This window comes from Stigmatopora nigra, chromosome 4 (genome assembly GCF_051989575.1).
Source record: "Stigmatopora nigra isolate UIUO_SnigA chromosome 4, RoL_Snig_1.1, whole genome shotgun sequence".
Classification (NCBI taxonomy): domain Eukaryota; kingdom Metazoa; phylum Chordata; class Actinopteri; order Syngnathiformes; family Syngnathidae; genus Stigmatopora; species Stigmatopora nigra.
This window is the reverse complement of record NC_135511.1, coordinates 5,812,344-5,827,841: the sequence shown is the minus strand read 5'-3', so window position 1 is coordinate 5,827,841 and position 15,498 is coordinate 5,812,344. Positions and strand designations below refer to the sequence as shown.

The window sequence follows — 15,498 nt, the reverse complement described above, 5'->3', positions numbered from 1 at the left end:
TTACATTTTAAAATAAAATTTTGGGCAATTTATGTTTACTTGCTAGAATAACAGGCTTGTAGAAATGGTCATGTCTTTCACTGACGCACAGGGTATATGAGAATGAAAGATCTTGAAGTGTAGTGAAGACTTTGTCCACAACAACAGTGAAAGTTCCTATGCGACTGTATGCATGTGAGGAAGGATTTGGCTGGCGTGTGGGATGACACGGGGCCAGCGCCTGGGGCAGCTCGTGAGAGCAGAGGGCCCAGCTGTCACCTCACTCGGCTCTTTCTCCAGGGGCGACTGTCAATCAGCTGCTCTCATATCGTACCCTCATTGAAGCTAATTGCTATTGTCAACCCCTGAGACCCTCGTACAATTGCTCTTTTGGAGAGAATATTGCCTCCAAACATGAGGAAGCATATCAAAGGAACTTCCGGATTCAGTGTTAATAAGTTGTAAGAAAAAAATTAAAGCCTGGGATCAAACAATAATATCTTAATAAACAAGCATTGGCCGACTAAGAAAGGAATAGTTGAACGTTACATACTATTCACATAAAGGCACAAGCAGGAATAGACCGAATGAAAGCAAGATGGATGCTCTTGGAGAGATGGGTGGCTGTGTTATTAATTGCCGCTTGTCCCCTCCTACTGATAATGATGGTCTGCATCCTGGTGAACTTGCAGGGAATATTATTGCAGGGAATTATTTGAAAAAGATTATTTATTGTCCAAACCACAGGGGGTGGTTTGTTTAGAATAATGGGAATTTAACCCTTTATAGGGCACTCATTTAACTCATTGGCTGTCATTGATGGGGCGAGACCTCCAATCCATTTTGACTGAGAGAGGGTGCCTGCGAATAATCGCTGCACTGATACATAAGCATTCACAGACAAGCTCCTAGTTTAAACGAATTGGCTTTATTGTTGTCAAGCTAAATTAAACAAAATTATTTTCTGCAATTAATCTTTCTTTCGATATAAAAAAAATGCATTCTTTTAAAAAATATATCATCTGAGTTCTAGAAAGACTCATATTCTGTTCCATTAGGATTGTTAATGTCAATAGAATACATGCACATTTTGAGCAAATGTTACCGAATAATAATTCTGCCTTTTTTTTAAAGCAGCGTTTGGCTTAAATTCAAAGACGCATTTAAAAATAATGATAATAGCCAAAGATGCAACGCCCACAAGAGTTTGTGGCTGCTCTCTTGCCTCATGTCTCGCACTGAGTATTATCATAAGGTAACACTGCCTCCCCCTCGTCCCTCTTTCTCCATCCCTTCACCCTCTCACAACCCATAAATCAGGATGCTGCTGTCATGGCGACTGTAGGCGTGGTAGCTGTGTCGACACGGAGGAGCCCGGTGTTGGTGTGAAATCACTTGACCCTGAGTGTTAACCTTTCTGGCGTGAATGGCCCATCTCCTCAGCAGGCTGGGAACAAAAGAGGGCTAGTATTGATTAAACTCCATCAGGCGCTCTTGATATTAAACTCTTGCTTAGATGCGTGTTTTCCCTTAAATCCCCTCTTCGCTTCACATTTTCACAATGACCTCTTGCATATCCGTTCAGATGCAGTGCATTACAATGGCCACGGTTTTGGGTCACGGCGAGAGGAGGAAAGGTAGAGGTCTCCCGGGTGATGTGTCTCTTGTCATCTGGCGCAGTGTTTACTTTTCAGCCCTTCCCTTTATCTCCTCGCCATCTACCCGATCGATAGTGTGAATCCACAAATGTCTGACTCAGTCAACACTTATACTTAGACCGCTAAAGGCAATAGACCATTTCTTAGTGGGTTCTCTGTCTTCTGTCCTCTTGCACTTTTGAGAATTCATGAAGTACATATACATTGTCCAGGTGTGAGTGGCCATTTTATGCAGTGAGCACTCTCTTGCTGTAAAAATATCTATTGTGAAGTATTTTTATATATATTTACAAAAGTAATTGGTTATAAAACTTGTATCATAATGCTGATTTTTCTTAAGTAAAGTAGCATATTACATTTAAATTCTATAGTTTTTCCATGGTCTTAAAAAATAAACCTAACAACTTAACCCTTTAAAAATCAAGTTTCACAATGTTTTATGTTAAACGTCAGAAACACAGAAAAATGAAAGAAAAGGACGAGAAAAATAGTTTTAATGTATTAAAATGGATCACAAACATTTTCTATTAGGGCATGGGCCAAAGAATAAGGAGGAAATTAACGTTAAGCAAGGTGGTGGTCCCTCTTTTTAAAAAGTTTGCCAAAACCAGTCTACATATGCTTTGTGAACTGTGTCCCCTTGGGGAGTAGGGTACCAGAACCCCTGATACGTGGGGTCAAGTCCCTCTGTGACTAGTGTCAGAGTCTGGTGCGCATAGCCAGCAGTAAGTCAGATCCGTTTCACGGTTCATGGGTGAGTGAAGACAAGTGTGGGAGATCGGGAGGGTGGATAGGGGTCTGCATCTGCATTGGTCCGTCATGGTGAAGAAGGAAATGACCCGAAATGTTTCTATCTTCATTCTTAGCCTCATCTATAGTCACGAGCTGTGGATTGTGACCGAAAAAACAAGATCCCGGATACAAGCGGCTGAAATGAATTTCCTCCACAGAGTGTCCAGACATTCCCTTAAAGATAAGGTGAGAAGCTTGGTCACCCAGGAGGGCCTCGCAGTAGAGCCGCTGCTCCTAGGGATCGAGAGGAGCCAGATGAGCTGGCTGGGGCATCTGATTAGGATGCCTCCTGGACACCTTCCTGGTGAGGTGTTCTGGGCATATACCACCGGAAGGAGGCCACGGGGCCGAGCCAGGACACACTGGGGAGACCATGTCTCCCGCCTGGCCCGGGAATGTCTTAGGATCCTCCTGGAACAGTTGGATTGAAGTGGCTGGGGAGAAGGATGTACGGGCTTCACTGGTAAAGCTGCTGTGGAGGAAGATGAAGATTACATTTTTCTGTTTTATGATTTAAATTTTCAACCGTTTTATTAATCGCCACTGCTTCTTACCTTAGGGGTTCAGCTCAGATGATATAATATGATAAATGCACGTTTAATCCAGTTGAGTTTTCCCTAAAGTCATAAAAAATACAAAGCAATTTTGACCTTTAAGTTGTTGAAAAATCTTTCTCGAGAAACAGCATATTTAAAACATGACAATTTTCATTGATATTTAAATACAATATAATACAGTGTTCCCTCGTTTATCGCGATTAATGGGGACCGGGACCCCCCGCAATAGCTGCATTTCCGCGAAGTAGGCGTGCCCCTTCAAAAATGTTTAAAGAAACGTATAACACGTGCACAAAAGCACCACCAAGCAAAAACATCATATTAGTCCCGATGGAAGATCTTCTACAGTTTTTTTGCACGTAAGAAACATCGTTATTGGGAGTTGTGAACTTTGTTTTCTTTGGGCGGTCAATATGCCCCTGTAAACAGCCATGACGTCATCCATGCGATTCCTGAACTCTCACCATGTTACTTACCATTTCGTTGGCCTTTTTTTGATGCAATTACTAATTCTTATTGAATATTTAGTTTCCACTTCTTGTAAAATGATGTAATTTATAATTTTAACTTAGTATCTTTAAATCTTTTATTTTTTTTTTCCTGAAAAAAATCTGCGAAGCTCTGAGTCCGCGATAGCTGAAGCGCGAAGTAGCGAGGGAACACTCTATATCATATAATTAAATCCTTGTTGAACCATTCGGTGTATCAAGACATGCAAATGCTGCGACATCCTTTATATTTTCTAAAAACAAACTTTATTTTGGTAATTATATTAAAATGAGTAGCTAAAATTTGTCATGAGATTGGCTAAGACTATCAGTTTAATCACTGTTCATTTCATCACCACTCGCAGCAGAGAACAACTGGACAAGGAACGCCAACCTCTTTTCTAGGAAGTGCCTGTCTCATTGAGTCTTAATTGTCTTCCCAAAATGAGAAAAAGGGTTGGACAGTAAGTGTAGTGTTGGTCGGATACTGACACATTCACGTCACATCCCAGTGGTCCAGTAAATAGAGCGTGTGAGTGTGGCCCCCTCCCCTACTACGAGCCACTGATGGACCACTCCTCAAATCCAGTCTCCTTTCCCCTTATTTATCTCCGCTCTGTCATGTTCTTCTCACCGCTTGAAATTTATTAATTACTGCACCTTGTGATGATTTATGATCGCACTGCCATAATTAATGATACACATCAATTTTCCACTTTAATTGAAGGGAACTGGCGGGCCTGGACCGGCCCCTTCGAAAGGCCACCGCCTCGGCAGTGTGACATACACTCACACAACAACCTCACTTTTTCCCCCACTCATTTGTCTTGCCTTCCTTGGCCTCTTGTCCTAGCTGAAGTCCAGGAGCTCCAAATAAACTTGTTTTCTCATGTTTTTATTCAGTCCGACATCTTTTTTAATGTGTGTGTATGTTAGTGAAGGAGGACCCCATCATGGTGACTACAAGTATGTGTAGGTATACAGTGATATATGATTCATGAAGATATGTGTGAGGCATATGTAATTCCAGTTCTACCCTCAGGACTAGAGACAACAAGGTAGTGCATGAATATTTGATTTGCGGTGGAGAAGGTATGGCAGTTATGCAAAGCATTTTAAACAGACAAACGAGTATATCCCTCTTGGATGTACATGTCGTACACGTAGCTTTTACGTCATGCAAATATCTACTTTAAAAAAAGTCTGTATTATGGAGTTCATTCATTTAATGATGTAGAGACAAATATGTACCATATTTTTTTCTTACTAGAATGTGGACTCAAAATTCTTTGTCTCTCTATTTGCTAAAAAATAAACAGTAAACTTTACAATCAAAGCAATTTGTATATGAATTCTGGTTGTGTTTAATGACATCCAAGATATATTGTTGCATCATTTGGTCTACCGTGGTGAAATGGCTAATAATATTATTACAGAATTGCTGGCTGTTATACATAGAAAAAGCATTATTTGGTAAAATAATTTACAATTAAAGTTGTAGTTGTTTAAGTAGTTTAATCAGTAGTAGTAGTAGTAGTAGGTCAATGTATTCATTTTAGTAGAATATATGACAATAATTCTTTTATGAAAAAATATAGAAATAAAACAGTAATAAGAATGTTAAAAGTGTATTGATCACAACTATGGGGCCAGATTTCATCAGAATAATAATAAATATTAACATATTCAATCTCATTCTTCTACTTAAAATGACAAAAGTTTTAATAATAATAATAAATAATTGCTCTTATGCTTTGGACTTGTTTTTTTTTTTTTTGTTGCCGTCATGGAGAAATCACAAGCAATTTAAATTATTATTTAAATTAATCTCCACAGCAACAGTAAAGTATAAGGACTGACATAATTTTGTTCCCTGCGAAAATGATTGGCAGCCCTATTCCAGCCACCCATGACCCATTGAAATTAACCACATTAATTCTTTCTCCTTACTTTTTATAAATTCCAATTGTAAGTGCTTTTTCTACTGTCATTTGCATACGTAACACGGCATGCTTATTGGCGGGCAGCTCTGGCTTGTTGTCGGCTGCTTTTATATCTTAAGCTTGACACTTTTATGATGGAAGGGAAGAACTGGCAGACCAGAATAACTTTATTTCAACATGAAGAGGAGCACTTAGGCTCGAAGTTCATGATAAAGTCTCACTTTCAAGCAAAGGGAGAGTGGGGGTGTCTGTTCATGGCCAATGTGTTCATGAAGCATGGAGAAGAGGCCACAAATGGTCACCATTATCATCATCAAACGTCACTCCTATCTGTGTGACCACACATTTGCTTTCCATTAATTGTGCACAAAAACATAGGAAAATTGTCTAATATGTGAAAAATATGGGAAAATGCCTCTGGGTTATTTTAGAAAATGACAGTTCAGCAGGAACCTTTTTTTATTATTATTATTTTTTGCAATTACCTAATGACTGAGGCTGAATTGTAACTAATTTATACATTCTGCGTTAAGTTAACAATGCATGCTGAGATAGGAATTGCAATTAATGGGATTAAAAGGGGGAAAAATGTAAATATATACCTAGATATCCCCTCCCCAAAAGACATAAATAAAAACATTCATTTGAAGTAGTTAAGTGAGAAATTCATATTTTAAATAAAAAGTACATTTGTAGATGAATGGTACTAATTTATACCAAAGTATAATACCTAATTTAACATTAAATATTTATTCTAGCAGTTTCCAATTTTGATCAATTCATGTACTATATAGACTGAATGAGTACTGAAGCGATGCTAGTTTCAAACTTGACCGCTAGATGACACTAATGTTCCACACAGTATTGTCTTTTCTAACTGGGAGAGACGTAGAAGAAGGAGACAGAGGAAGCCAGACCACGGTCGTTTTCCATTAAAACTGAATTACAAGGTAAGCCTGCAAATGTTTTAATGAATTTTGAAAAATCTGAAAAAATTAAGCTTGATCTGGCATCCGGAATGCATTTTATTTGACAAAGGTGCAAATGAATACATACTATTCAAAAAAGATGACCAGTGTAAAAGTTGGGTTGATAATATACACAAATCATGAATGCAAACAATTGCTTGTTATATTTGCTCATATTTCTATGATGTGAACAACACAAAGGGAAGAAATGCATGGCTGAATTTACAGTTTGGTATAATTATTATTATCTTTTTTATCCAATCTTTGGAATAAATTTTTATTCTTTAGAATTTATTTTTATTCTTTTGAATTTTTATATGCAATTGTTCAATGTTTGTATTATTAGTGTCTTAAGTAGTACATAAATATATACATTATGAAATGTTTTTAGATTAGACTTTTCAATAAGCACATTTTTGTACTTGTGATTGTAGTTAATGATTTCAATTTTTCCTAAAAAAAAAATACTTTGTGGCACTTGATCATTTTTCTTTATTCCAAATTAAGCAGGGAGTGCCCCGATCTGTAAATATATAAAAATGAGAAGCCATATATTGCCTTTCTGTCTCGCTGCACACTTTTCCATACACATCTAATGCTTTTAGCTATCATAACTCGGTGTGCCTGACCAGTGGGTTGTCACCTGTACTCCATTAGAAACCTCTAAATGCACATTGAGGTCTTTTTTTTAATTTATTTTGTATATCTCTCTATATTACATACACTTCCCAAAATATATTTTTTGCATGATTTTTTTCCCCAATTGATTCCATACATATTTTGGTATCTTATTTCAAATCAGTTTATGATTTAGTATTCATGCAAGTCATATTCTTTTATATTCTCATATTAGTGGTATCTTGTTCATATTGTTCATAACATTTTTACCATTAACAGTTTACCTTTTTAGTCATTGATTCCAGTTTTATACTGACTTTGGTAAAAAAAAAAATAGCTTAAAATAATTTGCATTCCCTAAAAAATAATTTTCAATAAAATAGAATCTAGGGAACTAATAAAAAATGATACATCCAGATATAGATTCAGAACCACAAATTTTGGAATAACAAGAATTTTCATCAATGTGACACATTTTTGTGATATTACTGTTGTTCAATAACTGTGAGGTAGTTTTAATTGGCCACATGGAATAGAAATGGCCCTAAGCATGCAGCAGACATCTGCATGTGTTAGTGTGTGCATGTAAGGTCATGGGCCGTCAGAAACCACGCCCTGTGCTGCCGCCACGCTCAAATTCCGAATGTTGATTGGTTAACGGTGTGAGGCCAGGGAAAGCTGTCAAAATTGTGTCCCCACCCCTTTTTTTTAATCTCCGTATAGAAAAATAAGATGAATACAGAACACACAGGTTGTTATTGTACATTAATTTCTTTTGAGAAGATCAAAGTTTAATTTTTTTTTAGTTTTTCATCCGAACATTATCGACTGAAGTACTTTGGGTTTAAAAAAGTATACTATTAAGCTCTCTCAGTGCCAAGTATGATGATGATTGATTTCCAATCACGTGGATATATTTATCTATCTGTTGGGAATTTTAATTAGTTTGTTAGCAATAGACATCCAGTTGGGCTGAATGGGAGAGCTGGCCACTATTTAACATTTGTTCATTGGAAATCTAACAATGTCGATGGCAGCCGGTGAGTTAAAAACAGCAAGAAAGGCATTAAAAGCAAGACTGAGCAATGCAGTAGCCTTCCATTAAGCCTTCTCTTAATTCAAATGGAGGCCAGCACCCTTTTCCCATCATCTGGCTGTGACATCCACTCGGTGGGATCTGGCGGCCCCCTTTTAGAATGCTTCCGCGTTCCACCCATCGACATGCCAAATCCTTATGTTTCCCTTTTGTCCGAGTCTCTCATGTGAGCACTTGTGCGCTTTACAGCAGATTTCAAGTTTGAAAAATTATAATAATGAATAATGACATACATTGTAATACTTAGGTATTCATTTATTCTAAGGTGAATGGACAATTTACATGAATACCATTTTTATTATTTAGTATTTGTTATTATTCCATACGAGCATCTGAGGAGTCATAAATAGAATGATACTTGAATTTATGATGGCAATTTCACTTACTTTTCCGACAGTATTAAGACGCAGACTTATAGACTAAGGAAACAAACCCCCACAGCATTTATAAAAACTAAACAAAAAACAAAACAAAAACAACAACACGCAGAAGAAACAATATTCTGCATGGGCTGGTAAAGGACAGAGGCATGTCAGGTAGATTGAACAGTGGAAGAACCATTTTTTGTGGTACATAGTAAGTTACTTTCAGTATGTACACTAGCAGTGTGGTTTGGCCTTAGGCATTTTGGCCAATTATATCCCGTACTGCTATAAAATGAGATAGACGACTTGAACACAATAAATCAGAACAAAATGGGGTTGTTTGAATCTGTATTGCTGTAAAAATTACTTGAATTAAACTTGAGGTAGAATGACTATTCCTACTTACACCCCTTAAGCCTTTTTCCAATGTTAAAAAAGCAGTCTTAAGTAACACTTTAGCTCAAATTTGCTCATTAGCTGAGAAAGAAGAAATAACATTAGTTAGTTGCAATCTTGGTTTCCAGAAGGGGGCAGTGTTAGTTGTCATGCAATTTGAAAAGCTGACTGAACAAGTATGTATGCATATTTAATTAAAGACAAAACATTTCCTTGTTTGTTGTTGATTTAGTTTTTTAAGCCAAAAATTAGAGTGATTAGAATTGGCCAGCATACATTTGCAGACGCACACAAATATACAACGGCATCCAACTTCAAATGTCTGGAATGCTCCACTTTCTTTCAAAAGGTACTGCACTATATGGGTCACAAGTTTTGGTAGGTGGAGAATGATGGAGAGTGGGAATTAGAACAACTTTTTTTTATTTGAACATTTTGCCCATTTTCCTTTCCTGGTGTCAACCCCCGAACTAATTAAAAACAAAGAGCCGTCAACTTAAATTTGAAGCAGTCCCACAGGTCCTGTTCTTACACGAGCATTTTTATGTCACCTCTTTTAAACAGTTTATCCATTCAAATGTATTGCTATAGTTACAGTGTAGTGTATTTGAAAGAGTACAGAGCCACTTTATGTGGTGATGGGAGGCCATGCTACCATTAAGATACTCTCAGGATTTTTTTTTAAAAATCAGAAAAAAGTAAAGCGTTCATGTTCAAAAGAGACTATTTTCTAGCTACACAAATGTCCCTTAAGGTGCCTATTGCGTCGAAATGATCGATGTTTTATTTTACTCTACTCCATTGAGAGCGATAGGCGTCCTTTCAATCTGAATTTAGAAGGATGGCACTGAATGAACGAATGCATATTAACGCTGATACGCTTGAAACTCATGAAATTAGTATCTAAAAATAGGTTGTGTTACTGTATAATTCGTCTCCGTCTTTCTTTTCTCTGTCTGACACTCAGACAATGTCAACCTAACTATTTGGGTCCATTAAAGCATGTTTCTCTAAATATCTGTGAATACTACAGAGGGTAGCCAATGCATGACAAATAGGTAGGATTATTTGAAATTTTTGTTTTTTGGTTGGGTAAAACTAAAATAGTACTTCTATTTAATTTTGAACATGGCTATTTTGCCTACTTATGGCATATATTGGCTATTTAGGTTCTTTTCCACTCCTGCACATTGGAAAAAATGAAATGATGTGTTCTTGACTAATGTTAAACAAGATTCTTTATTTACATTTTTATCCTAGCATTTTTGTTATTATTTTAACAAAGGGTTAGAGTTACATTAGTCACATTAGTCAATTAGATCTCATTACCTGATTTGTTTTTTTCCTACATTTTTTTTTGAAAATACTTTCTTCTAGGTAAAGGATACATTTCAAGAGAAATCAAACGCCATTTAAGCATATTTCCAGTTAGGTTCTCGTGTATGCCTTTGCATGCGGGACTTTTTACTCCTGGTGTTTGCGACCATGCACTCCAGGGCTTTTGTATGCATGCGCGCACGTCTACGTTGACAAGCGAACGTTGGATGTCAGCCGAGGTGAGCGACTACGGAATGTGGAGAGCGGCAGAGTGGTGCTCCGTGTGACACTGGTCCTAGAAACGAGAGGTTAAGCAGGGAATAGGGAATAGTCCTGAGGTAATAGCATGGGGGCGGTGGGTTGATGAAGGGTGAACAAAGGTGATGCTGTGTTTTACAAACACGACACCCTGATATGCTTTGTTGGCTCATTTGATAGGAGCATGTGAGTGAACGAGTGTGCCCTCGGGGGAAATTTAATAGCAGTCAACATCAGCCTCTAGGCTTTTGAAAGTAAAAATAGGGTAAACACACTGCTTTGAGAGTACAATAATTCAACAATGTAGTGGCATAAGCAGGATATGTAAGTGGGTAAATTTGCCACCAAATCCAACGGGACCTGACTATTTGTCGGTAGCTTTTATTGCAGTTATCATTCATGCTGTATAAACCCGCCGCCTACTCATTGTGCAGGCTTGTCGTCATTACACGTTGTAAAGACGTTGTAAAGAAGAGTGTTGTACTTGTACTAGTATTGGACAGGGCCCCGATATAGCACTACAATGCCGGTATCTACGAGTACTCGCAAATAATGCCCAGATACCATTTATTGACACTGACTTCTCATGACCTCTTTAACCTTTTCGTAGGACACTCATATAAATCATTGGCAATTTTGTAATGGGGACCAGCTGTAAAAGCTTATCTTTCTGTGCCATTGAGGGCGCTTAGAAGTCCAATTCATTTTTACAGGATTGGTCGTCTAGCGGCGTCAATGGTTGCCATAGTGACCTTAAGGAGTGCCGTGTAAAAATTGAAGTCTCAAGGTTTCCAATATAATTCATGCTTTTTCCTTCTCCAAACAGCTTTCACATTCATAGCTGAAAATAAGTCACACTATGCAGATGCCACCTCATACTATAGAGCATAGAGGTGACTTATTACCAGGTGCGACATGATGTTCTCTAAACCAGACAAGAGCCGATGTGCTCTGAACTTCACATTCAACGTTTGCGGCCTAATGGCGTCCCTAAAAGGGTAGCGGTCAAAATGCTTGACCTTCCGTTAATTGTCTCCTATGCATAACCACTTGTTAATTACTAGAAGAGCCAAAATGGCTTCTAAAGCTACTTTGTAAAAGGTCACTTGCCAGTGGGTAATGAACAGTCTCCGAGGCGCTCAAGTTTGATAGTGTGCTGTTGTAGTGCTGCGCCATTGACTAAAATGATGAAGTTATGTGGATGATTCCTTTCGAGTGAGATGAGAAAGAGGAGCTTGGCTTTCATGTGTCTTTGACCATTGCAAATGCTGTCTGCCATCTTTTAGTCAAAGGCATTGGCCAAATTTCTAATTCCGTCCCTTCACGCCAAATAACATTGTGACAAAGCCTACAGAAGTGTGAGGTGCCAATTAATAACCCTGATGTTCACAACTTAACTAAACACACACATGCACACTTACACACACACACATCATTAGCCTATGTCCCTGTCCTCTTTATCTTTTCCACCTAGTCTGTACAGGGAGAATATATACATTCTTTTAAATGACAGTATAATCCGGCGAAGGTCATCTTTTCTGCCACTTAGTCGGCGTACGACAATAAAGACGTGTGTTATTTTAAAGAGCTTGTTAAAAGAGACAAATGATGATCCGAAGATAAAACAATTAAACTCAGTTTTATGTGACGCACATTAACCGTTTGTTCCCGTTTATTTCTCAAGAATGATTATCTTTAAAAAAATGTATTCTCCTTTTTATTGCAACTAATGAAAGTATGTGTATATGACACTTTCTTGAAATTGTGGCTTCCGATTTCAGTCCTTCATCCGATTAATTATCCGGAAATAATTTCCAAAGAATGATCCAAACCACATTGGAGATGGTTTAAACTAGGATTCATATCATACAACATTATAAACCACTAAGTTTGATATGTCACTATGGAATACACAAAACATCATCAGTCTTGTGAACTTTGTTCTCCTAAATTTGCCAAACCTTTCACTGTGGTGAAGTGCCCCTTTGAGTACCTATGAAAACAGTCTTAAAAGTAGCAGTTAAGATATTTCTGCACCGGTGTTTGGCTCGAGCAGTTAATATCTGACTGAATGTTGTTGTGGTATTTCTTTCCCACTCCTTATATTTTGGCGTGTGGTCTGAATTGACTGTGGATCTACTAAAGCTGCAGCTATCAGATATTTTTAGACTTGATTATCCTACCAATGAATGCATTTAGTACCTTATTTTTTCCTGCTTTCTTTAGTGTTTTTGAGATATTTCAATATTTAACTACTTTGCAAAAGAGCAATTGAAATATCAAATATTTACGCCACAGAACATGATGTATCCAGTGACATGGTTACTTCTCGACGCGCAAGAGACATAGGGGCATGTGTCTGTAATTTTTTTCCGAATGATACTTTATAAAAGTACAAACCTTTTTCCATAAACAATCTTCAGCAGAACCATACAATACTTCACAATTACATGTAATATACTGCCAAAATTCAGTTAAAAAAACAAAAAAGGAATAAGAATAAATGTAGAGTGTAACTTTAGGGGAAATATGCTGCTTTGTCATTTTCCCTCTGCCACTCGGTAAAATCTAGGTTTTGTGTGTTTGTTTATCTGTATGTTTGTGTTCAAGTAACTCAAGAACATATAAAGGTATTTAGAACTTTGCAGGATATATTTGCGATATGAAATGGAAGAGGTGATTGAAATAGTATTAAAGTTCACATCGGGAAAGGAATTTTGATAATGATAATGATAATGATAATGGATTCAACTCAACTATGCAGGGTAGTTGATATGAAGAAAAGACAGTGGGTCAATGGTCACAGACTTCAGAAATATGATTATGCTTTGAATTGAAGTCTGTTCTCTGAGTGATCCTCTACTCTCTGTTAATATTACTTTACCATAGCAACCAGAAACATGATTTAACCTGCAGTATGAATGGACAACACCTAAAATATATTGTGAGCAAATAATATTGGGGACTAAAGGAAACAAATAAAAATAAGTGTCATTTTTTTTCTGCAGTTAGGCAACAATATTCAAAGCTACTCTGCAAGGAAATATACTTTTCTCACTTTAATTAATGCAGTTGAGTATTTATTTTATATAACATAGTCTCTTTCCTTCACATAGTGCGAGTTGCACAACGGTAATAACATTTATAATAAACTTTAAACTCCAGCACGTTTATCCAATCCCTTTTCGTGTCCGAGAAGCTCGTGTTGAGCAGAAATCGGATTATCACTCAGTGCAATATGTTGGCTTTAACCTCCCAGAGGTGTGTAACCTTATTAAAGGGCAAAAATAGCAGGTATGCAAACCTCACTGACGTTTAGTGTTTTCACCCTGTGCGTTCTCCACCTCTACCACTTTTTTTTTTAAATAACTCCTGCTATTGTCTTGGTCCTTGCTGACAACAAAGGGGATAAATGAAATGCCTACTGTAAGTCTCTGTGGTTCGGCCTTGGACATGACATGTGTCAGCACATGATAAATTGTCTGTGTGTCTGTTCAATTTCAAATGCAAAGCTCGAGAGAGGACAGGCGCGAGAGAGGAAGAAATTGAGAGGAAGAGTGTTGTGAGGAAGAGAGACATCCACGCATATTTCTGGCACAGGCAGAGGAGGATGCCTCTGTTGCTGGATGTTTGTGTGTGTGGTAAAGATAAGGTGTTGCACAAGTTTCAGTTCAGGATGGCCACTTCTGGCAGTTAAGGAGGTGAAATATTGGCAGCAGAAGAGCTGTGAGACAGAATAAAAGACTGGAGCCCTTTTCACAGTGCTACCAATCCCTGTCGTGAAGATGTATCCACAAACCACTGCCAACAAATTTGCATTATTAGCACTACTGCCTCTATCTATCCTTGTGAGGACAGTTGTCACAAGAATTGTTTGAGAATTGTGCTGGGTAATTGAAAGAGTAAGAAAAAAATTACTAAAATAAGAAAGATTTCATGTCTGGCTAATAATTGGCCAGAGTTAATCAATATAACTGGGTTGGGGGAGTTGGTGCTCAAACACTAAGCAGCTAGAGGGAGTGCTCGGAGATGCAAGCCAAATCCAGCTTGGATCTCCAAAGCGGAGCTTCAGAGGAAAGATGCAGTGAGGGGGCTGCTGGGTTAAACGGGGGGAGAAAGTGGCTCCAGTACCTTGGAATTATTTCCTGCCTGCCAGATGCCTTGATGGGAAACAAGCAAAAGATGTCACCCTCCTTAGTGAATGGCCTGTTCGGTAACACATCCAATATTATGGTATTGTCAGTCTAATTCCTCAAATAGAGGTCTTCGTAAATCCTTCAATCTGCAATCACATCATCTCACTCTTTTCAGTTTCAAGCTATTGGCCTTTTCTGTATGGCTGACTTTCGGCAGCATTAACACATTCTAAATATTGACTTAGATTTTTTAAGTTCTTTGTGAATGACTGTTTGTATTCCAGAGACTTGGTTAAGCTTTACACTAGTCTCTATGACATCACTGGTTAAGGGTTGGAGTTTTGGTTGTGAATGTTTAAGTTGACATCATCAACATTTTTTTGTGACTCAATTAAGTAAATGTGCACATTAAATATGTTTTATTCTTAGTCATCCAAACCACAAAGCTAAATCGATGCAATGGATTGTTATTTTTGTTTCTCCGGCACTGTTTTGCAATACTAACAGAAAAATTATATAAATTGTGGTCACGTGGGGGTGACCATGTATTTGTCTCTTGCGTCAAAATATAAATAGGTGTTGCTGTGATTGCAGATTTCTTTTTTTTAGCTACATCTATGGTAGATTCACCAAACACACTGACCCCACCAACCAGCAATCCCCCCAAATATCTGCTGACCAGTCATAGAAATTGGAAGGAAGCGTTGAATGCTGTAGGTGAACTGAAAGTAAAGTCCTAATTGTGCTGACCCAAGAGCATTTTTTCAATGTGATCTATCCATGGCTGAACTCTTTGACACCTCATCTGGTGTGCTGACGAGACGATGCTGTGCCTTAATTGAAGTGGGTTTGTCTCATCCCTGCTCTCCCATCATCCTCTTCTCTATGGGTCACTGAAAGGTGGAGGGAACCCCCTTGAGTACGCCA

The 15,498-nt window shown here is 37.9% G+C and overlaps 2 long non-coding RNA genes across 2 annotated transcripts in view; both read left to right on the top strand.

Moving 5' to 3' along the window:
• The window catches only part of LOC144195948 (uncharacterized), a 28,192-nt gene extending 25,228 nt beyond the window's left edge, over nucleotides 1-2,964 (top strand). The window contains exon 2 of the long non-coding RNA XR_013326188.1: nucleotides 2,504-2,964. This is a non-coding gene — a long non-coding RNA (uncharacterized LOC144195948). The remainder of the gene's footprint in view (nucleotides 1-2,503) is intronic.
• A 3,280-nt stretch (nucleotides 2,965-6,244) lies between these two features.
• LOC144195663 (uncharacterized) overlaps nucleotides 6,245-15,498 on the top strand; it is a 131,730-nt gene continuing 122,476 nt past the window's right edge. Inside the window, exon 1 of the long non-coding RNA XR_013326126.1 lies at nucleotides 6,245-6,367. This is a non-coding gene — a long non-coding RNA (uncharacterized LOC144195663). The remainder of the gene's footprint in view (nucleotides 6,368-15,498) is intronic.